At 41.5% G+C, this 25,270-nt stretch overlaps 1 pseudogene; it reads left to right on the forward strand.

The window, feature by feature from the left end:
- The first annotated feature begins 1,769 nt into the window (after positions 1-1,769).
- Positions 1,770-21,813, forward strand: LOC124028846 (annotated as a pseudogene).
- The last annotated feature ends 3,457 nt before the right edge of the window (positions 21,814-25,270 follow it).

The raw sequence follows: 25,270 nt of genomic DNA on the forward strand, positions 1-25,270 counted from the left end.
CTACATTAAAATTCAATGCATAAAACTACAAAGTTCAGCACTAAATCACAATAGCATGCTGTGGTATACTTTGACAAGTTTGAATGGATAACAACTGAGTGTTTTCAATCATCTTTAGTTCTCAAATAACTTGGTCCATTGTTTAATTGTGGCATCGGAGTCACTGGAAGGTCGCATCTGAAACACAAAATGTAATGTATAAATTACATCTGTGACCTTAACATCTGTTTTTGAAAATCATGTCTTTGAACATCATATGTATACTTACAATGCAGATTCTTTCACTTCCAGCTCACAAGATAACCGTTATCATGTGGATAGAGAGTTAGTGAAAGACAGAGAGTTAGTGAAACAATTCCACAAAAGATGATTAATAAATAAGGGGTAAATGTTCATGAAGACATTTAAATTCAATTGGGAACTTGCTAGCTAAATGATACTAAAGACTACTTCCATTGGCTGGGGTCTGTCCATAGGCAGCTAAGACTCAAGACCAGAAGGATCCACTGCAGCAGGGAAATATATATATTTTTTGCTAGAAAATACCTATTTATATCAAAATTAATAATAAATAAATAAATTATCTAGCCAACAAGCAACACATAACTTGGCTAGCCAAGAACATTTAACAATAGCTTTGGCAATTCAATTATATCTAATACATACATGACATTAACTCTACTGAACTTAATTTTTCAAAATTTTTACCTTGGTCAGTCACACTGCATGTTGTTGGCAAGCTAAAGGAGCTAACGTTAGCTAGCTAGCTGTGTTAGCAAGCTCGATGAAAACCCTTATTGTGGGCAAGCTAAAGAAGCTAACGTTAGCTAGCTATCTGTGTTAGCAAGCTCGATGAAAACCCTTGTTGTTGGCAAGCTAAAGGAGCTAACGTTAGCTAGCTAGCTGTGTTAACAAGCTCGATGAAAACCCTTGTTGTTGGCAAGCTAAAGGAGCTAACGTTAGCTAGCTAGCTGTGTTAGCAAGCTCGATGAACACCCTTGCTTGCAGTTGAAGAAATTATCACCCACCAGGTTAAAAACATATTTAATTCAATGTTGTGAATGTATAAATCAAATAAAATGCCAACATCCACTAGAAAGCTCTATGGCTGTGACAGAAAACGTTTGACCTCTGTCATTGTCAACAAAGGGTATATAACAAAGTATTGAGATAAACTTTTGTTATTGACCAAATTCTTATTTTCCACCATAATTTGCAAATTAATTAGTTTAAAATCCTACAATGTGATTTTCTGGATTTTTTTCTTCTCATTTTGTCTGTCATATTTGAAGTGTACCAATGATGAAAATTACAGGCCTCTCTCATCTTTATAAGTGGGAGAACTTGCACAATTGGTGGCTGACTAAATACCTTTTTGCCCCACTGTATATACAAAATATATATTTACATATAATATATTTATTTATATATTGGATGAATACATGATGAAAACATTTCCCCAATATATTTAAATTTGATTGAAAAACATTCCAATATATAATTGTTCCGTATGGGAGCCTAGGCCTATATGGGCACCATGAGTGAGGCCTTTCTAATAATATTAAATGAGTGTAAATGTTTATTTCCAGGAAATATCTTTCCTATCCTGAGACTTTTCTATGGTCAAATTGAATGGGGGGAGGAGGGAGCGAGTTACAGGGGGCTGAGGTGCCTTCAGCTAGAATAACTTCAACCCGTGATCTCTCTCTCTCTCTCTCTCTCTCTCTTTTTTGTTTCTCTCTGTCTCTGAACACAGGCCTTAAAATATGCTTTTCTCCCCCATGATCTCCCTTCAGCCCTAATAGAGCAGGGTAGTGGTAGTAGTGGTATTTGTGAGTTAGGTTAGTTAGTAAGAGGCTTGTTGTATGTTTACTGGCTTATGAGTGAACTCATGACGCACTGCAACAGTAGTTAATGAAAGCGTTTTTTTACCGGTTTCTATTCTAAAACCATGTATAGAGACGGAGTGCTGCACAAGAAGAACAGAAAAGACTTTCTACCTTATTTTCTAGGACTAGTTTTAGTTTTCTATTGCACGGTTCATCTTGTGTCTTTCATTGCAGCAGCAGCTCAGGAGGACTCCCATTCCAACAGAGTGCGCCGGGCGCTGGGTGAGTGTTAATATCTCCCCATCGAGCCTGATAATCAATTAGATCAAGCCAATAAACGGTGACAACGTTTTCACAGCTAATGGCGGTGACTAATTGAGAAGGAATCCCCATAACGTTCCTCAGAAGAATAGACACAATGTTGGCACTGTGGTCATTCAGTAATGTTACAGTCATTTATTTAAAAAGCCTATAATTATATTATTGTAGACTGTTACTTTCTTTTTTCACTTCAAATGTTTATTTTTATTGTATAAGTTTCATACCTTTTACTGAGTTTGTAGACTGTTACTTTCTGTAACTTAGACAACTCTGTGTGTGTTGTTTCAGAGAATGAGACAGAGTGTATTACAACGCAGTCGTCTGAGTTTCCAGAGGGGTTCTTCACACTACAGGAGAGGAAGGATGGAGGACTCCTCATACACTTTATGATCATATTTTACATGCTGCTGGCAGTTGCTATAGTCTGTGATGACTACTTCCTACCTTCTCTAGAACTTATCAGTGACCGTAAGTCACTCTTTCTCTGTGTGTGTGTGTGTGTGTGTGTGTGTGTGTGTGTGTGTGTGTGTGTGTGTGTGTGTGTGTGTGTGTGTGTGTGTGTGTGTGTGTGTGTGTGTGTGTGTGTGTGTGTGTGTGTGTGTGTGTGTGTGTGTGAAATGGCAACATCTCTTGGTCTCCGTTCCAGGTCTGGGTCTATCTCAGGACGTAGCAGGAGCCACCTTTATGGCAGCAGGCAGCTCTGCTCCTGAAATGGTCACTGCTTTTCTGGGTACGTAAAGGCATCTGAAACATTTGCACAACATATAATTAATTACTATGGTTTGCTGAGAATAACTGCACCTCACTAAAATCATCATCTTCAGCATCATGTGTTAACAATTGTATGTGTGTGTGTGTCTACCCAGGTGTGTTTGTGACAAAGGGAGACATCGGTGTGAGCACCATCGTAGGATCAGCTGTCTACAACCTCCTGGGGATCTGTGCTGCTTGTGGACTCCTGACCAAAGTGGTATGTGTACAGTACACACATTATGGGAAGCATTACCTAACCATAAAGAGCTCAGTGGTATAATAATCATCCATTCCAGCCAGGGGCAGCTTTAGTAGGTCAAGGAGGGGAGATGATTGTGTAAACTGTTATGGTGTGCGTGCGTGTGCGTGTGCGTGTGTGTGTGTGTGTGTGTGGCCGGTCCTGGCCGTTCTGCCACCCACGTTGAAATCAGGTTCATTTTCAGTTCTGAATGGAAGTTGAAAAGATGCCATTTCTAGACATCTATGTTTGGGCCATATAAAGGCATATCACAACCCACCATCACACCTCAATCACTAAGCACAGAGAGCTCAGTGCAGCAGGGTCCGGTGGGTTAATGGATCCTGGATGAGCCCCATTATGTTACGCCTCTGTGAAGAGGGAACGCAACACCCTGCTACAACTCAACTCTCCCTGAAGTGAAAGTGGTATGGACTGTAGGTGTGAGTAAGGATGACAGAGGTATGGACTGTAGGTGTGTGTAAGGATGACAACAGAGGTATGGACTGTAGGTGTGAGTAAGGATGACAACAGAGGTATGGACTGTAGGTGTGAGTAAGGATGACAGAGGTATGGACTGTAGGTGTGAGTAAGGATGACAGAGGTATGGACTGTAGGTGTGAGTAAGGATGACAGAGGTATGGACTGTAGATGTGAGTAAGGATGACAGAGGTATGGACTGTAGGTGTGAGTAAGGATGACAGAGGTATGGACTGACAGAGGTATGGACTGTAGATGTGAGTAAGGATGACAGAGGTATGGACTGTAGGTGTGAGTAAGGATGACAGAGGTATGGACTGTAGGTGTGTGTAAGGATGACAATAGAGGTATGGACTGTAGGTGTGTGTAAGGATGACAATAGAGGTATGGACTGTAGTGTGTGTAGGATGGATGACAATGAGGTATGGACTGTAGGTGTGTGTAAGGATGACAACAGAGGTATGGACTGTAGGTGTGAGTAAGGATGACAACAGAGGTATGGACTGTAGGTGTGAGTAAGGATGACAAGGTATGGACTGTATGGACTGACAGAGGTATGGACTGTAGGTGTGAGTAAGGATGACAACAGAGGTATGGACTGTAGGTGTGAGTAAGGATGACAACAGAGGTATGGACTGTAGGTGTGAGTAAGGATGACAACAGAGGTATGGACTGTAGGTGTGAGTAAGGATGACAACAGAGGTAAGGTGGTAAGGATGACAACAGAGGTATGGACTGTAGGTGTGAGTAAGGATGACAGAGGTATGGACTGTAGGTGTGAGTAAGGATGACAACAGAGGTATGGACTGTAGGTGTGAGTAAGGATGACAACAGAGGTATGGACTGTAGGTGTGTGTAAGGATGACAACAGAGGTATGGACTGTAGGTGTGTGTAAGGATGACAACAGAGGTATGGACTGTAGGATGACAAAAGGCAGAGAATTTACAGTTTACTAGGAATTTATTCCTTCACGTGGTAATATGGGGAAAAGGGGCTGGACGGAACCAAAGCAAAGAAAGTAAATCTCAAAGCCCCATCTACCTTACCTGCCTACGCACTACTTACCTAATTTAGCACCACCTGGTGCCCTAACCAAAATACAGGGGTGGTCCGCCCAGATCTTACCTAGTGTGCCTAGACAGTGAATATACTATGGGTATATATATGCCCACGGGCCTCTTGCCTAAGCACTCCCTGGGTGCCTTCCCCTTCCCCCCTGGGAACAAATGAAACAGAATATTAAACCATTTCAAACAAACTAAGAAACAAAAGGACATAAAATAAGCTCTATCTGATAATGCAACAATCTAACAGAGTACATACCAACTGCCTGTATCACTCTCAGAAACAACAAATGTAATATGACCCTCAGCCTCCTCTCTAAGCCATGATCTCTCTCAACCACAATCAATCTTTCTACAAATCAATCTTTCTGCAATCAATCTTTCTGCAATCAATCTTTCTGCAATCAATCTTTCTGCAATCAATCTTTCTGCAATCAATCTTTCTGCAATGACCTCCCAAAAATGATCTCTCTTCTGAACAGAACACTGGCTTTTATATAGCTGCAGAAGGAATGGGTAATTGGAGACAGGTGCGTCTTGGCGAGGGGGCGGGGTCAGCTCTCCAATTAGCTATGGAGTCGACCAATCAGCTACTTGGGGAGAATTCAGGAAGCCATCTCCTGAAACACACACTCAAATACACAAGCTATAACACAGAAACTGGGGAACGTAACACATACCGGACCGAATCTGAACCAAGCATAAACAACTAGGATTGGTGAAGATTTTGTCTGAATATCAGCTACACAACTTTATCAGGAGGAGTCATCTCTATTTGCAATGTGTTTATACAGCTGGAAATGCACAAGTATTTTCTTCTTTGCTATGATCAGCTCATCAAAATGTCGGGATACAAACCTGAAACCACTGATAATGACAGTTTGGCCCACGGATGAATCTCCTGGACAGCAGTTGTGGGCAGCCTGATTGTCCAGACCATATTGTCCCTTTTACTTTGACCTGTCCTGTTTTTAGGATACGTTGTTTGTTAACATGTCAGCGCAATTTTGATTTGATTGGGCACCATTTAGGTTACTAAATATTTGATTGGAACAACCTGCATGATGTAAGAAGTTTCTGTCTATTTACATTGTCATACATTTTATCTCCAGCCTGTAAGCTACAGGCAGGTAGCCAAGTAGTTAGAGCGTTGGGCCAGTAACCGAAAGGTTGCTGGATCGAATCCCTGAGCTGACAAGGTAAAAATCTATTGTTCAGCCCCTGAGCAAGGCAGTTAACCCACTGTTCCCCGGGCACCGAAGATGTGGATGTCCATTAAGGCAGCCCCTGGACCTCTCTGATTCAGAAGGGTTGGGTTAAATGCGGGAGACACATTTCAGTTGAATACATTCAGTTGGACAACTGACTAGGTATCCCCCTTTCCCTTACAGAAAAGGCCACATATTCTTTCTACCATATCCTATATGTGCTAGATGATTTGTCTGACAGAATGTTAGTAGAGCTCCAGAAATGCATCTCTCCATCAGCACCCTGCAAAGGCACGCTGGCAATGGACAAGATAAATATTCTGCGTCCCTGCCTTTTACAAAGTAGACACTGATTATCACAGGGGGGTATCAGCTCTGACCTAAAAAGTCCATATTCAACTGGTTGAGAGAAATTGACATTGTTTTTGGGCAGAATTATGTGAGGTTTAATTTGTTGCTGGAGGTGCATCTAGTCAATCTGCTGCCATAGGCAGTCGCCTAATGAGCTGGCAGGCCCTGTGTGTGTGTGTGTGTGTGTGTGTGTGTGTGTGTGTGTGTGTGTGTGTGTGTGTGTGTGTGTGTGTGTGTGTGTGTGTGTGTGTGTGTGTGTGTGTGTGTGTGTGTGTGTGTGTGTGTGTGTGTGTGTGTGTGTGTAAACAGTGTGTGTGTGGGTGTCTGACCTGTTGGCCTCTGTTCAGGGACTGTCTATAATCTGTAAACAGTGTGTTTTCTGTCCTAGGTGGGTCGTCTGACCTGTTGGCCTCTGTTCAGGGACTGTCTAGCTTACGCCATCTCTATCTCTGCTGTTATAGCCATCATTTCAGAGGTTTAACAGGTTAGGTAAGTGTGTGTGTGTGTGTGTGTGTGTGTGTGTGTGTGTGTGTGTGTGTGTGTGTGTGTGTGTGTGTGTGTGTGTGTGTGTGTGTGTGTGTGTGTGTGTGTGTGTGTGTGTGTGTGTGTGTGTGTGTGTGTGTGTGTGTGTGTGTGTGTGTGTGTGTGTGCGTGTGGTGTAGCTAGGGCCTTCTGTGTGTGTTTGCAACAGTATAACTTTTCCAAGACAGTGGAAGTTTTCCATGTCATTGAGAATTTATTGTCAATAAAGTTAAAGTGCCCTGTGTGTACTGGTAAGTATCCGTGTTCAACTCCACTTCCTCAATCTCAGCATGCAGTAACACTTTACAGCCCAGCGCTGTGAAACTAATTATCAACAATCCTCCTGGGTACACAACCTTCCTATTTTATTACTGCCGGTTACAGAGTCATAAACCAATCAGTTCTAATATACAGTACATGTACAAGTGATTGTATTCGTTTTAGCATTTAACTCTCCTCTTCCCTCCTCTCTTCTCTTTTCCTGAAATCCCTTCCCTCCCCTCCTCTCCTCCCATCCCCTCTTCCCCTCCCGTCTCCTCTCCTTCCCTCTCCCCAGGTATGATGCAGCCTGTCTGTTGCTGGTCTATGGGGTGTACATCGTAGTGTTGTGTTTTGACCTGAGGATCAGTGAGTGTGTTCTGAGGAGGTTCAGTCCCTGCTGTACTTGCCTGGGGAAAGGTTCCGGGGATCACAGCGAGACACAGCCATTGGTTGACACCACTCTGAGGGTCCACAGACGTTCTAGAAGTGACAGCGGAATCTTCCAGGATGATTCAGGATACTCACACATTTCCCTCAGTCTGCACGGCCTGAATGAGATACCAGAGGGTAGCTGACTCTATCTGTCACGTAAAAGTTTTTAAGTATTTGGTTTTAAATATACTTAAGTAATCAAAAGTAAATGTAATTGCGAAAAAATACAATTAAAAATTACTTATATTAAGCAAACCAGACGGCATAATGTTCTTGTTTTTTAAATTTACGGATAGCCAGAGGCACGCTCCAACACTCAAACATAATTTACAAACTAAGCATGTGTTTAGTGAGTCCGCCAGATCAGAGGCAGTAGGGATGACCAGGGATGTTCTCTTAATAAGTGTGTGAATTAGACCATTTCTTGTCCTGCTAATCATACAGAATGTAACGAGTACTTTAGGGTGTCAGGGAAAATGTATGGTGTAAAAAGTATACAATTTTATATAAGTAAAAGCAAAAGTTCTCAAAAATATAAATTGTAGAGTAAAGTACAGATACCCCAAAAACTACTTAAGTAGTACATTCAAGTATTGTTACTTATGTACTTTACTCTACTGCACACACACACACACACACACACACACACACACACACACACACACACACACACACACACACACACACACACACACACACACACACACACACACACACACACACACACACACACTCTGGTATATGACACATTGATGCCATTGATGCATGCAGACTGAGGAAGGGGTGTGTGTGTGTGTGTGTGTGTGTGTGTGTGTGTGTGTGTGTGTGTGTGTGTGTGTGTGTGTGTGTGTGTGTGTGTGTGTGTGTGTGTGTGTGTGTGTGTGTGTGTGTGTGTGTGTGTGTGTGTGTGTGTGTGTGTGTGTGTGTGTGTGTGTGTGCGTGCGTGTGTGTGTATGCGTGCGTATGTGATTTACTCCAGTGGGGAGTTTGCGGGGACAGAGGAGAACAAATTGCAACATTTTTCCTGCCAAGCAACAACAACACAGCAAGAGGTGCCGCTAATCAAAACACAGATCTGAGAATCACACACATATTTTCTCTTGAACGCTTTCTCTGGATTCTACATAAAAATTCACAATTTGTGTGAGAACTTATTCAAGTAAATCACACCTGTGTGTTTCATATGAGAACAGGGATTGACACCACTTGTGTTTTCTCTCTCTCTCTGTGTGTGTGTGTTCCAGACCACAAGAGTGTGTTCTCAATGCCAGAGAACGACCTGAAGCGAATCCTGTGGGTGCTGTCCCTCCCGGCCATCGTGATTCTCTACCTGACGATTCCAGACTGCAGGAGACGGTTCTGGAAAAAATGGTTCATGTTCACCTTCTTTATGTCCGCTGTCTGGATCTCAGCCTTCACATACGTACTGGTCTGGATGGTCACTATCGTAGGTAAATATATATATATATATATATATATATACTACCGTTCAAAAGTTTAGGGTCACTTAGAAATGTCCTTGTTTTTGAAAGAAAAGCTCATTTTCGGTCCATTGAAATAACATCAAATTGATCAGAAATACTGTGTAGACATTGTTAATGTTGTAAATGATTATTGTAGCTGGAAACGGCAGATTTTATATACATAAGTGTACAGAGGCCCATTATCAACAACCATCACTCCTGTGTTCCAATGGCACATTGTGTTAGCTAATCTAATTTTAAAAGGCTAATTGATCATTAGAAACTCTTTTGCAATTATGTTAGCACAGCTGAAAACTGTTGTTCTAATTAAAGAAGCAATACAACTGGCCTTCTTTAGACTAGTTGGAGTATCAGGAGCATCAGCATTTGTGGGTTCGATTACAGCCTCAAAATGGCCAGAAACAAAGAACTTTCTTCTGAAACTCATCAGTCTATTCTTGTTCTGAGAAATTAAGGCTATTCTATGCAAAAAATGATCGTACAACGCTGTGTACTACTCCTTTCACAGAACAGTACAAACTGGTTCTAAGTTCCTCTGTCCAGTGTCTGTGTTATTTTGCCCATCTTAATCTTTTATTTTTATTGGCCAGTCTGATATATGGCTTTTTCTTTGCAACTCCTCCTAGAATGCCAGCATCCATGGAGTCGCCTCTTCACTGTTAACATTGAGACTGATGTTTTGTGGGTACTGTTAAACGAAGCTGCCATTTTGTTGTTACAGCCTTATTCTAAAATATATAACATTTTTGTTTAATCCTCAGCAATCAACACACAATACCCCATAATGACAAAGCAAAAAAATATATTTTTTTATGGCAAATTTATAAAAAATAAAAACAGAAATACCTTATTTATATAAGGTATAAGACTCGGAATTGAGCTCAGGTGCATCCTGTTTCCATTGATCACAGTGGAAAATTCAATTGATTGGACATGATTTGGAAAGACAAACACCTGTCTATAAAAGTTGACAGTGCATGTCAGAGCAAAAAACAAGCCATGAGGTCGAAGGAATTGTCCGTAGACCTCCAAGACAGGATTGTGTCGAGGCACAGATCTGGGGAAGGTTACCAAAACATTTCTGCAGCATTGAAGGTCCTCAAGAATACAGTGGTCTCGTTCATTTTTAAATGGAAGAAGTTTGGAACCATCAAGACTCTTCCTAGAGCTGGCTGTCCGACCAAAATGAGCAATCGGGGAGAAGGGCCTTGGTCTGTGAGGTGACCAAGAACCCGATGTTCACTCTGACAGAGCTCCAGAGTTCCTCTGTGGAATGGGAGAACCTTCCAGAAGGACAACCATCTCTGCAGCACTCCACCAATCAGGCCTTTATTGCAGAGTGGCCAGACGGAAGCCACTCCTCAGTAAAAGGCACAGGACAGCCCACTTGGAGTTTGCCAAAAGGCACCTAAAGACTCTCAGACCATGAGAAACTGATTCTGTGCTCTGATGAAATCAAGATTGAACTCTTTGGCCTGAATGCCAAGCGTCACGTCTGGAGGAAACCTGGTACCATCCTTACGGTGAAGCACGGTGGTGGCAGCATCATGCTGTGGGGCTGTTTTTCAGTGGCAGAGACTGAGGAGTGAGGCAAAGATAAATGGAGCAAAGTACAGAGATCCTTGATGAAAACCTGTTCCAGAACGCTCAGGACCTCAGACTGGGGTGAAGATTCATCTTCCAACAGGACAACGACCCTAAGCACACAGCTAAGACAACACAGGAGTGACTTTGGGACAAGTCTCTGAATGTCCTTGAGTGGCCTTGCCAAAGCCTGGACTTGAACCTGATCGAACTTCTCTGGAGAGACGTGAAAATAGCTGTGCAGCAACGCTCCCTGTCCAACCTGATAGAGCTTGAGAGGATCTGCAGAGAAGAATGGGAGAAACTCCCCTAATACAGGTGTGTCAAGCTTGTAATCGCTTCCAAAGGCGCTTCAACAAAGTACTGAGTAAAGGATCTGAATACTTATGTATATATAATATTTCAGTTTAAATTTTTTATAAATTAGCTACATTTTCTAAAAAACAGTTTTTGCTTTGTCATTATGGGCTATTGTGTGTAGATTGATAAGGGGGGGAAGGATTCCATACATTTTTGAATAATGCTGTAACCTAACAAAATGTTGAAGGAGTTAAGGGGTCTGAATACTTTCCTAAGGCCCTGTATATACTGTCTATATATATATATCTATATACAGTATCAACACTGGTCTGGAGGGTCACTGTATATACTGTCTATATATATATATCTATATACAGTATCAACACTGGTCTGGAGGGTCACTGTATATACTGTCTATATATATATATCTATATACAGTATCAACACTGGTCTGGAGGGTCACTGTATATACTGTCTATATATATATATCTATATACAGTATCAACACTGGTCTGGAGGGTCACTGTATATACTGTCTATATATATCTATATCTATATACATATCTATATACAGTATCAACACTGGTCTGGAGGGTCACTGTATATACTGTCTATATATATATATATACAGTATCAACACTGGTCTGGAGGGTCACTGTATATACTGTCTATATATATATATCTATATACAGTATCAACACTGGTCTGGAGGGTCACTGTATATACTGTCTATATATATATATCTATATACAGTATCAACACTGGTCTGGAGGGTCACTGTATATACTGTCTATATATATATATCTATATACAGTATCAACACTGGTCTGGAGGGTCACTGTATATACTGTCTATATATATATATCTATATACAGTATCAACACTGGTCTGGAGGGTCACTGTATATACTGTCTACTGGTCTGGATATCTATATATATATCTATATACAGTATCAACACTGGTCTGGAGGGTCACTGTATATACTGTCTATATATATATATCTATATACAGTATCAACACTGGTCTGGAGGGTCACTGTATATACTGTCTATATATATATATATCTATATACAGTATCAACACTGGTCTGGAGGGTCACTGTATATACTGTCTATATATATATATATATATACAGTATCAACACTGGTCTGGAGGGTCACTGTATATACTGTCTATATATATATATATACAGTATCAACACTGGTCTGGAGGGTCACTGTATATACTGTCTATATATATATATATATATACAGTATCAACACTGGTCTGGAGGGTCACTGTATATACTGTCTATATATATATATATACAGTATCAACACTGGTCTGGAGGGTCACTGTATATATATATATATATACAGTATCAACACTGGTCTGGAGGGTCACTGTATATACTGTCTATATATACATATCAACACTGGTCTGGAGGGCACTATATACTGTATCTATATATATATATATATACAGTATCAACACTGGTCTGGAGGGTCACTGTATATACTGTCTATATATATATATATATACAGTATCAACACTGGTCTGGAGGGTCACTGTCTATATATATATATATATATACTGTCTATATATATATATCTATATACAGTATCAACACTGGTCTGGAGGGTCACTGTATATACTGTCTATATATATATATATACAGTATCAACACTGGTCTGGAGGGTCACTGTATATACTGTCTATATATATATATATATACAGTATCAACACTGGTCTGGAGGGTCACTGTATATACTGTCTATATATATATATATCTATATACAGTATCAACACTGGTCTGGAGGGTCACTGTATATACTGTCTATATATATATATCTATATATATCAACAGTCTGGATCAACACTGGTCTACAGACTGGGTCACTGTATATACTGTCTATATATATATATATCTATATACAGTATCAACACTGGTCTGGAGGGTCACTGTATATACTGTCTATATATATATATATATACAGTATCAACACTGGTCTGGAGGGTCACTGTATATACTGTCTATATATATATATATACAGTATCAACACTGGTCTGGAGGGTCACTGTATATACTGTCTATATATATATATCACAGTATCAACACTGGTCTGGAGGGTCACTGTATATACTGTCTATATATATATATATACAGTATCAACACTGGTCTGGAGGGTCACTGTATATACTGCAGTATCAACACTGTCTGGAGGGTCACTGTATATACTGTCTATATATATATATATATATACAGTATCAACACTGGTCTGGAGGGTCACTGTATATACTGTATCAACACTGGTCTGGAGGGGCACTGTATATACTGTCTATATATATATATATATACAGTATCAACACTGGTCTGGAGGGGCACTGTATATACTGTCTATATATATATATATACAGTATCAACACTGGTCTGGAGGGGCACTGTATATACTGTCTATATATATATATATCCAGTATCAACACTGGTCTGGAGGGCACTGTATATATCAACAGTATCAACACTGGTCTGGAGGGGCACTGTATATACTGTCTATATATATATATATACAGTATCAACACTGGTCTGGAGGGCACTGTATATACTGTCTATATATATATATATACAGTATCAACACTGGTCTGGAGGGTCACTGTATATACTGTCTATATATATATATATATACAGTATCAACACTGGTCTGGAGGGTCACTGTATATACTGTCTACGTATCAACAGTCTGGAGGGTCACTGTATATACTGTCTATATATATATATACAGTATCAACACTGGTCTGGAGGGTCACTGTATATACTGTCTATATATATATATATACAGGAGGGTCACTGTATATACTGTCTATATATATTGTATATACAGTATCAACACTGGTCTGGAGGGACTGTATATACTGTCCTATATATATATATCTATATACAGTATCAACACTGGTCTGGAGGGTCACTGTATATACTGTCCTATATATATATCTATATACAGTATCAACACTGGTCTGGAGGGTCACTGTATATACTGTCTATATCATATATATCTATATACAGTATCACACTGGTCTGGAGGGTCACTGTATTACTGTCTATGCATTATCTATATACAGTATCACTGGTCTGGAGGGTCACTGTATATCTGTCTCTGTATCAACACTGGTCTGGAGGGTCACTGTATACTGTCTATATATATATTACAGTATCAACACTGGTCATATGTCTATATATATATCTATGTACAGTATCAACACTGTCTGGAGGGTCACTGTAGACTCAACACTGGTCTGGAGGGACTGTATATACTGTCTATATATATGTATATACAGTATCAACACTGGTCTGGAGGGTCACTGTATATACTGTCTATATATATATATATATATGTATCAACACTGGTCTGGAGGGTCACTGTATATATGTCAGTATCAACACTGGTCTGGAGGGGCACTGTATATACTGTCTATACAGTATCAACAGGTCTGGAGGGGACTGTATATACTGTCTATATATATATATATCAGACTGAGGGTATATACTGTCTATATATATATATATACAGTATCAACACTGGTCTGCATTGTCTATATATATATATATATACAGTATCAGACTGGAGGCACTGACTGTCTATATATATATATATATACATATCAACACTGGTCTGGAGGGGCTGTATATTGTCTATATATATATATATATGTATCAACACTGGTCAGACTGTATATACTGTCTATATATATATATATATACAGTATCAACACTGGTCTGGAGGGTCACTCTGCAGTATCAACACTGGTCTGGAGGGTCACTGTATATACTGTCTATATATATATATATACAGTATCAACACTGGTCTGGAGGGGATATACTGTCTATATATATATATATACAGTATCAACACTGGTCTGGAGGGTCACTCTGCATTGTCACTGTATATACTGACGTCAGACTGAGGGTCACTGTATATACTGATTATCAACACTGCATTGTCTATATATATATATGACAGTATCAACACAGACTGGAGGGTCACGATTACTCTGCATTCACTGTATATACTGTCTATATATATACGTATCAACAGACTGGAGGGGCACTGTATATACTGTCTATTATATATACAGTATCAACACTGGTCTGGAGGGGCACTGTATATACTGTCATATAATATACAGTATCAACAGGTCTGGACTGTATTACTGTCCTCTGCATTGTCTGGAGGGTCACTGTATAGACTGAGGGATCAACGATTATATATATACAGTATCAACACTGGTCTGGAGGGTCACTGCACTGTCATACGTCAGACTGAGGGACAGTATCAACATTCCCTACAGTATCAACACTGGTCTGGAGGGTCATTGTCTATATATATATATATATACAGTATCAACTGAGGGGCACTGTATATACTGTCTATATATATATATACAGTATCAACACTGTCTGGAGGGTCACTGTATATACTGTCTATATATATATATACAGTATCAACACTGGTCTGGAGGGTCACTGTATATACTGTCTATATATATATATATACAGTATCAACACTGGTCAGACTGACTGGTACAACATTCTGGAGGGTCACTGCATTGTACTGTCTATATATATATATATACAGTATCAACAGTCTGAGGGACGATTCTATATATATATATATACAGTATCTGTCTGGAGGGTCACTGTATATACTGTCTATATATATATATATATATACAGTATCAACAGTCTGGAGGGTCACTGTATATACTGTCCAGTATCAACACTGGTCTGGAGGGTCACTGTATATACTGGATACAGTATCACTGGTCTGGAGGGTCACTGTATATACTGTCTATATATATATATATATATATACAGTATCACACTGGTCTGGAGGGTCACTGTATATACTGTCTATATATATATATATACAGTATCAACTGTCACTGTATATACTGTCTATATATATGATTACAGTATCAACACTGGTCTGTCACTGTATATATTGTATATACAGTATCAACACTGGTCTGGAGGGTCACTGTATATACTGTCTATATATATATATACAGTATCAACACTGGTCTGGAGGGTCACTGTCTAAGAAAATATATACATATTGGTCACTGTAAGTCAGAGACATCAGTGATTGTCAGACTGAGGGACGATTCCCTCTGCATTGTCTGACGTCAGACTGAGTGACGATTCCCTCTGCATTGTCAGTCAGCATTGTCTGATGTCAGACTGAGGGACGATTCCCTCTGCATTGTCTGACCGATTCCTCTGCATTGTCTGACGTCAGACTGATTCCCTCTGCATTGTCTGATGTCAGACTGAGGACGATTCCCTCTGCATTGTCTGACGTCAGACTGAGGGAGATTCCCTCTGCATTGTCAGACTGAGGGACGATTCCCTCTGCATTGTCTGATGTCAGACTGAGGACGATTCCCTCTGCATTGTCTGATGTCAGACTGAGGGACGATTCCCTCTGCATTGTCTCGTCAGACGATTCCCTCTGCATTGTCAGACTGAGGGACGATTCCCTCTGCATTGTCAGACTGAGGGACGATTCCCTCTGCATTGTCTGATGTCAGACTGAGGGACGATTCCCTCTGCATTGTCAGACTGAGGGACGATTCCCTCTGCATTGTCTGATGTCAGACTGAGGGACGATTCCCTCTGCATTGTCTGATGTCAGACTAAGGGACGATTCCCTCTGCATTGTCTGGTTAAGGGATGAGCTTTGCGTAGGAATGATGCCACCTGTCGGATATCAATGTCGTTTTTTATCAATGCTTTTCACATTATATCCTCAATACACAATACATCCTTCATCAATATATTGCCTTAGGCCCTGTGTACACTCAGCTGGTACAACTGATGTACAGTACATTTGACACAATGTTTGAGTTTGTCTGAACCGTTGTTGTGTCGCCACAACAAAGTGTAATTATTTCTGTGCAAATGTGTTGTACCTTAGTGGTATAACTTGTGTGTGTATGAGGTCTAAGTGCCTGCTTCCAGACTGCAGGTGTTATTGAGCAAAACATTTGCCATTTTTACATGAAAAGAAGGAATCACATTAGTTTAAACCATTTTTATGTTACTCAATCAGAGAGTTATGGAAGTCCAAACGAGGAGGTTTAGAATGTGTATGAGAACATGTCAGATGTTAGAGTCGAGTCACATGCTGATTCCTGGGATTCCAGAGCAGAGCTGGGTCCTACAGGCTTAGTGTCGCTCCAATGGCCCGGTGGCCAGACACTAGCCCAGCCAGCACCGGGATTACACACATACACACACACACGCATGGATACACACAAACACACATGCACACATGAATGCAAATGAAGGCACACAGACGCAGGTTCACTTAAACACATTAAACACAGACGCAGGTTCACTTAAAACATTAAACACAGAAGGTTCACTTAAACACATTAAACACAGACGCAGGTTCACTTAAACACATTAAACACAGACGCAGGTTCACTTAAACACATTAAACACAGACGCAGGTTCACTTAAACACATTAAACACAGACGCAGGTTCACTTAAACACATTAAACACAGACGCAGTTCACTTAAACACATTAAACACAGGACAGATTTAAACACATTAAACACAGACGCAGGTACACTTAAACACATTAAACACAGACAGGTGCACTTAAACACATTAAACACAGAGAGACATGGACAGATGCACACACATACAACATGCATACATCCAGAACACGTGCACACACACACACAGACGCACACAGCAGTCAGATTACCGCCTGCTTCACCTCACACACTGCATGGCTGCCAGGAGACGTCATGTGAGCTTCGGGTGGGAGTAGCCTCTAGGCACAGATCTAGGATCTGCTACCCCCAAGCTTTACCATTACAGAGAAAACACAAAGAACTGACCTTACATCAGTGTTGAGGACTGATGTTGTCATGTGACGTTAGTAGACATGAGAGTATAATGGGATTATTATGTTTTAACCTTCAGAACAGCTCACATGAGAGAGAGAGAGAGAGAGAGAGAGAGAGAGAGAGAGAGAGAGAGAGAGAGAGAGAGAGAGAGAGAGAGAGAGAGAGAGAGAGAGAGAGAGAGAGAGAGAGAGAGAGAGAGAGAGAGAGAGAGAGAGAGAGAGAGAGAGAAGCAGAGAGAGAGAGAGAGAGAGAGAGAGAGAGAGAGAAGAGAGAGAGAGAGAGAGAGAGAGAGAGAGAAGCAGAGAGAGAGAGAGAGAGAGAGAGAGAGAGAGAGAGAGAGAGAGAGAGAGAGAGAAGCAGAGAGAGAGAGAGAGAGAGAGAGAGAGAGAGAGAGAGAGAGAAGCAGAGAGAGAGAGAGAGAGAGAGAGAGAGAGAGAGAGAGAGAGAGAGAGAGAGAGAGAGAGAGAGAGAGAGAGAGAGAGAGAGAGAGAGAGAGAGAGAGAGAGAGAGAGAGAGAAGAGAGAGAGAGAGAGAGAGAGAGAGAGAGAGAGAGAGAGAGAGAGAGAGAGAGAGAGAGAGAGAGAGAGAGAGAGAGAGAGAGAGAGAGAGGAGGGGAGAGAAAGAGGGAGATGGGGGAGAGAAAAAGAAGAGAGGGATGGGGAAATATGGAAGAAGGGATGGAGGGACGGATGAGAGAGTGATGGGCTCCCGAGTGGCGCAGCGGTCTAGGGCACTGCATCTCAGTGCTAGAGGCGTCACTACAGATCCTGGTTTGATTCCAAGCTGTATCACAACTGGCTGTGATTGGGAGTCCCATAGGGTGGTGCACCATTGGCCCAGCGTTGTCTGGGTTACTGTTTGTCTGGGGTAGACTATCATTGTAAATAAGAATTTGTTCTTGACTGACTTGCCCTGTTAAATCAAATAAAATGGGGAAGGGAGGACTCCTTTAAAGTAGTGTTTCTAAACCATTTTGCACTGTTGTCCACCTGAAGCCTTTCTTATTGTGTTTCCTGTGTTTTATCTACCTGTATCCTGTGTGTTTTATCTACCTGTATCCTGTGTGTTTTATCTACCTGTATCCTGTGTGTTTTATCTACCTGTATCCTGTGTGTTTTATCTACCTGTATCCTGTGTGTTTTATCTACCTGTATCCTGTGTGTTTTATCTACCTGTATCCTGTGTGTTTTATCTACCTGTATCCTGTGTGTTTTATCTACCTGTATCCTGTGTGTTTTATCTACCTGTATCCTGTGTGTTTTATCTACCTGTATCCTGTGTGTTTTATCTACCTGTATCCTGTGTGTTTTATCTACCTGTATCCTGTGTGTTTTATCTACCTGTATCCTGTGTGTTTTATCTACCTGTATCCTGTGTGTTTTATCTACCTGTATCCTGTGTGTTTTATCTACCTGTATCCTGTGTGTTTTATCTACCTGTATCCTGTGTGTTTTATCTACCTGTATCCTGTGTGTTTTATCTACCTGTATCCTGTGTGTTTTATCTACCTGTATCCTGTGTGTTTTATCTACCTGTATCCTGTGTGTTTTATCTACCTGTATCCTGTGTTGTGTTCTACCTGACCCTGTGTTGTGTTCTATCTGACCCTGTGTTGTGTTCTATCTGACCCTGTGTTGTGTTCTATCTGACCCAGTGTTGTGTTCTATCTGACCCTGTGTTGTGTTCTATCTGACCCTGTGTTGTGTTCTATCTGACCCTGTGTTGTGTTCTATCTGACCCTGTGTTGTGTTCTATCTGACCCTGTGTTATGTTGTATCTGACCCTGTGTGTTTTATCTACCTGTATCCTGTGTTGTGTTCTACCTGACCCTGTGTTGTGTTCTATCTGACCCAGTGTTGTGTTCTATCTGACCCTGTGTTGTGTTCTATCTGACCCTGTGCTGTGTTCTGTCTGACCCTGTGTTGTGTTCTATCTGACCCAGTGTTGTGTTCTATCTGACCCTGTGTTATGTTGAATCTGACCCTGTGTGTTTTATCTACCTGTATCCTGTGTTGTGTTCTATCTGACCCAGTGTTGTGTTCTATCTGACCCTGTGTTGTGTTCTATCTGACCCTGTGTTGTGTTCTATCTGACCCTGTGTTGTGTTCTATCTGACCCTGTGTTGTGTTCTATCTGACCCTGTGCTGTGTTCTATCTGACCCTGTGTTGTGTTCTATCTGACCCAGTGTTGTGTTCTATCTGACCCTGTGTTGTGTTCTACTTGACCCTGTGTTGTGTTCTATCTGACCCAGTGTTGTGTTCTATCTGACCCAGTGTTGTGTTCTATCTGACCCTGTGTTGTGTTCTATCTGACCCTGTGTTGTGTTCTATCTGACCCTGTGTTGTGTTGTATCTAACCCTGTGTTGTGTTCTATCTGACCATGTGTTGTGTTCTATCTGACCCTGTGTTGTGTTGTATCTGACCATGTGTTGTGTTCTATCTGACCCTGTGTTGTGTTCTATCTGACCCTGTGTTGTGTTCTATCTGACCCTGTGTTGTGTTCTATCTGACCCTGTGTTGTGTTCTATCTGACCCTGTGTTGTGTTCTATCTGACCCTGTGTTGTGTTCTATCTGACCCTGTGTTGTGTTCTATCTGACCCTGTGTTGTGTTCTATCTGACCCTGTGTTGTGTTCTATCTGACCCTGTGTTGTGTTCTATCTGACCCTGTGTTGTGTTCTATCTGACCCCTATCTGACCCTGTGTTGTGTTCTATCTGACCCATGTGTTGTGTTCTATCTGACCCTGTGTTGTGTTCTATCTGACCATGTGTTGTGTTGTATCTGACCTGTGTTGTGTTCTATCTGACCTGTGTTGTGTTCTATCTGACCCTGTGTTGTGTTCTATCTGACCCAGTGTTGTGTTCTATCTGACCCATGTGTTGTTTTCTATCTGACCCTGTGTTGTGTTCTATCTGACCCTGTGTTGTGTCTATCTGACCCTGTGTTGTGTTCTATCTGACCCTGTGTTGTTTTCTATCTGACCTGTGTTGTGTATCTGACCCAGTGTTGGGTATCTGACCCAGTGTTGTGTTCTATCTGACCTGTGTATCTGTTGTGTTCTATCTGACCCTGTGTTGTGTCTTGTATCTGACCCTGTGTTGTGTTCTTATCTGACCCAGTGTTGTGTTCTATCTGACCCAGTGTTGTTTTGTATCTGACCCTGTGTTGTGTTCTATCTGACCCTGTGGTATGTCTGAGATGTAACAGGTGAGACTCTGGGTATCCCAGACACAGTGATGGGCCTGTCTTTATGTCCAGTGTATCTGACTGTGTGTTTTCTGTGTTGTGTTCTATCTGACTCTGGGTATCCCAGACACAGTGATGGGTTTTCTTTATGTTGTGTGTATCTGACTGTGTGTGTTGTCTGTGTTGTGTGTAACAGGTGAGACTCTGGGTATCCCAGACACAGTGATGGGCCTGTCTTTATGTCCTGTGTATCTGACTGTGTGTTTTTGTTGTGTGTCCAGACTCTGGGTATCCCTGACAGTGATGGCCTGTCTTTATTTTCTGACTGTGTGTTTTCTGTGTTGTGTGTAACAGGAGAGACTCTGGGTATCCCAGACACAGTGATGGGCCTGTCTTTATGTCCAGTGTATCTGACTGTGTGTTCTCTGTGTTGTGTGTATCAGGAGAGACTCTGGGTATCCCAGACACAGTGATGGGCCTGTCTTTATGTCCTGTGTATCTGACTGTGTGTTTTCTGTGTTGTGTGTAACAGGAGAGACTCTGGGTATCCCAGACACAGTGATGGACCTGTCTTTATGTCCAGTGTATCTGACTGTGTGTTCTCTGTGTTGTGTGTAACAGGAGAGACTCTGGGTATCCCAGACACAGTGATGGACCTGTCTTTATGTCCAGTGTATCTGACTGTGTGTTCTCTGTGTTGTGTGTATCAGGAGAGACTCTGGGTAACCCAGACACAGTGATGGGCCTGTCTTTATGTCCTGTGTATCTGACTGTGTGTTTTCTGTGTTGTGTGTAACAGGAGAGACTCTGGGTATCCCAGACACAGTGATGGGCCTGACTCTGTTAGCTGCAGGGACCAGTATACCAGACACAGTGGCTAGTGTCATGGTTGCCAGAGAAGGTAATTACTACTGTAGCTTCATTTCTGATCCTTTCTGACCTTTAGTCCCCCTGAGATACATCTCTTTTCTAGGTCAGTAGATACATAGAGACATATTACTTCAGGGCGAAATGGAGCCCACAGCTGCTAATTATTCCACTCGATGTCCTCCTTATCATAATCGTTCAAGTCATACTTAAGTCCCATCTCTCTCTTACTTTTGTGTATATAGTGTATGTGGACACCCCGTTGCTGACAGGTGTATAAAATCGAGTACACCGCCATGTAATCTCCATAGACAAACATTGGCTGTAAATGACCCCTATTAAAGAGCTCAATGACTTTCAACATGGCACCGTCATAGGATGCCACCTTTCCAACAAGTCAGTTAGTCAAATTTCTGCCCTGTTAGAGCTGCCCTGGTCAACTGTAAGTGCTATTATTGTGAAGTGGAATGTCTATGAGCAACAACGGCTCAGCCACGATGTGGTGGGCCACATGAGCTCACAGAACTGGACCGCCGAGTTTTGAAGCATCTAGTAAAAATTGTCTGTCCTCGGTTGCAACACTCACTACCTAGTTCCAAACTGCCTCTGGAAGCAACGTCAGCACAATAACTGTTCGTCGGGAGCTTCATGAAATGGGTTTCCATGGCCGAGCAGCTGCACACAAGCCTAAAATCACCATGCGTAATGCCAAGCGTCGGCTGGAGTGGTGTAAAGCTCGTCGCAATTGGACTCTGGAGCAGTGGAAACGAGTTCTCTGGAGTGATGAATTACGCTTCACCAGCTAGCAGTCTGACGGACAAATCTGGGTTTGGCGGATGCCAGGAGAATGCTACCTGCCAGAATGCAAAGTGTTAACTGTAAAGTTTGGTAGAGGAAGAATAATGGTCTGGGCTGTTTTTCATGGTTCGGGCCCCTTAGTTCCAGTGAAAGGAAATCATAACGCGCACCAATACTACATTTCCCACAATGCAACGGTGGCATCCGAGCAGTAGGCTGCTTCATTTCAATATTTATTGGCACAGCAGTTGTCAGCATCACAGTAAAATTAACTTTCAGATACCCATCAAAAAATGGCAAAACGGAAGGTGGACACTGAGAACCGGGGTTTCAAACAAGGTGGGAGTCGGAGTATTTGTTCACGGAGGTAGCTGGAAAACCTGTGTGTCTTCTGTGTGGAGAAAGTGTGGCGGTACTGAAAGAGTATAATCTGAGACGACATTATGAAACGAAACACGCGGACAAAAAACAAGAATATGGACATGGAACAAAGGCTACAAAAGGCAGAGGAATTAAAACGAGGCCTCAAATCTCGACAGGCTCTGTTCAAAAAGCCAAATCACAAGGCCAGGCTGCTGTCAAGGCCAGTTTTATTTTTGGCAGAAGAGATCGCTAAATCAGCCCGCCATTTACGGAGGGGGATTTCATCAAAACTGCATGATTAAAGTTTGTGACTTAAGTTTGCCCAGAAAAAGGCAACTCTTTTTAAATGTGAGTCTGAGCAGAAACACCATTGCCGAGAGAGTAGACCAGTTGTCCATCAATCTAAAAGAGCAGCTTGTGAAAAAGGGAAAAGATTTCATTGCATATTCCTTGGCTGTGGATGAGAGCACCGACATTTCTGACATTGCCCAGTTGTCAATTTTCATCCGCGGAGTGGACTCCAGCCTAAAAGCGTGACAGAGGAGTTTTTGGCTTTACGTCCTATGCATGGCACAACTACGGGCATGATTTGTAAGTGAAGAGGTGTCAAGATGTGTAAAATGAGATGGAGCTGCCTTGGGAAAACTTGTGGGTTTGACAATCCGACGGAGCACCTGCGATGTGTGGACACAGGAGCGGACTGGTGGCGAAGATACGGGAAAAGATGCAAAGAGGAAAACGCGACAGGTGAGCTGACAGCTTATCATTGTATCATACACCAGGAAGCGTTGTGCGGTAAAGCCTTGAAAATGGAGCATGTAATGAGCATCATCACGCGCACAGTTAACTTTATCAGAGCCAAAGGTTTGAATCACCGCCAGTTCAAGGCATTTCTGACGGAGTTAGAAACGGAGCATGGTGATTTGCCTTATCACACAGAGGTGCGATGGCTAAGCCAGGGAAAGGTGCTTCAAAGATGTTTCGAGCTTCGTGAGGAGATTTGTCTGTTCTTGGACAGCAAAGGGAAAGACACAACACAACTCCGAGACGAAATGTTTCTGTGTGAAATGGCTTTTCTGTGTGACATTACGAGTCATCTGAATGCAATGAACTTGCAGCTGCAGGGTCGGGATCGTGTCATCTCTGATATGTACAGTACAGTGAAGGCATTTAAAACCAAACTGACTCTGTGGGAGACGCAGATGCGGAAAGAAAATTTGAGCCACTTTCCCAGCTGCCAGACCATGAAAGAGAAGTTTCTCTACCAGTGCGTTCCCAGCGCACAGTGGCTGATAAAATAGGTATGCTTGCCGCTGACTTTCGACGCCTCATTTGCTGACTTTGAAGCAATAAAAAGCAGGTTGGAACTGTTCGGTAACCCATTTGCTGCTGACGGAAAGCTCACCACCAAACCTCCAAATGGAGTTGATTGACCTCCAATGCAATGATGCACTGAGGGCAAAATATGCGGCAGTGGGTGCTGCGGAGTTCGCCCGCTTCTCCCGATATTAATGTTCAGTCATGATCCAGGCCGCTCAAACGTTGTCTATGTTTATGAAAACATACCTGTGTGAACAACTGTTTTCTTTGATGAACTTGAAACAAAACATCACACAGAAGTCGACTTACTCGCCGTTTAATTACCTCCACCAATTCTGAGATTTCGTCGAGCCTTACCCCACTGACATTGATGAACTTGTGGAAAGATGGGACACCACCAAGTATCACCTCAACCTCAAACAAGTGAACATTACTGTGCAATCACATATTTAGAGTTTTTACTCAGTTCAAGTTTAAAAGTTAAAGTTTAATATTTGTTTTCACTGCATGTTACTTCTCCTTAAACAAAGTGTTGTTTTTGATTACTAGATTTTTGCACTTTATTTTATTGTATTTAACCATTTATATTTTTAAAATATTTCAGTTGAGTGGATGATAGAAAATTGCTATTATTGTTTTTTCTTTGAAGTAAATTTAGCCCACTTTTGCTAAAATAGAAAATATAGGCTACTGATGGTGCCTTGAATACTGGTTTCTTTCATTTAATGTTCATGTTATGGGGATTTTATATAAAGGAAATTTGTCTTTTGTGTCTGTTGAAAATTAAAGATTACTGACAGAGCCATAAGAAAATATTGCTTTATTTATCTGATCATATTGGAATATATTTGTTAGGTTTTCAGTAGGTTCAATTAGGTTCACTAGACTATATGCGCTCATTTAAAAAATTTTCAATGAACATTCGAACAGTCCCGCCCTCGGCTTGTAGCTAAATTTTTTATTTGGTCCTCCGTCCATTCGACTTTGACACCCTGTTCTAGACGATTCTG

Source organism: Oncorhynchus gorbuscha, unplaced genomic scaffold (genome assembly GCF_021184085.1).
Source record: "Oncorhynchus gorbuscha isolate QuinsamMale2020 ecotype Even-year unplaced genomic scaffold, OgorEven_v1.0 Un_scaffold_4891, whole genome shotgun sequence".
Taxonomy (NCBI): Eukaryota; Metazoa; Chordata; class Actinopteri; order Salmoniformes; family Salmonidae; genus Oncorhynchus; species Oncorhynchus gorbuscha.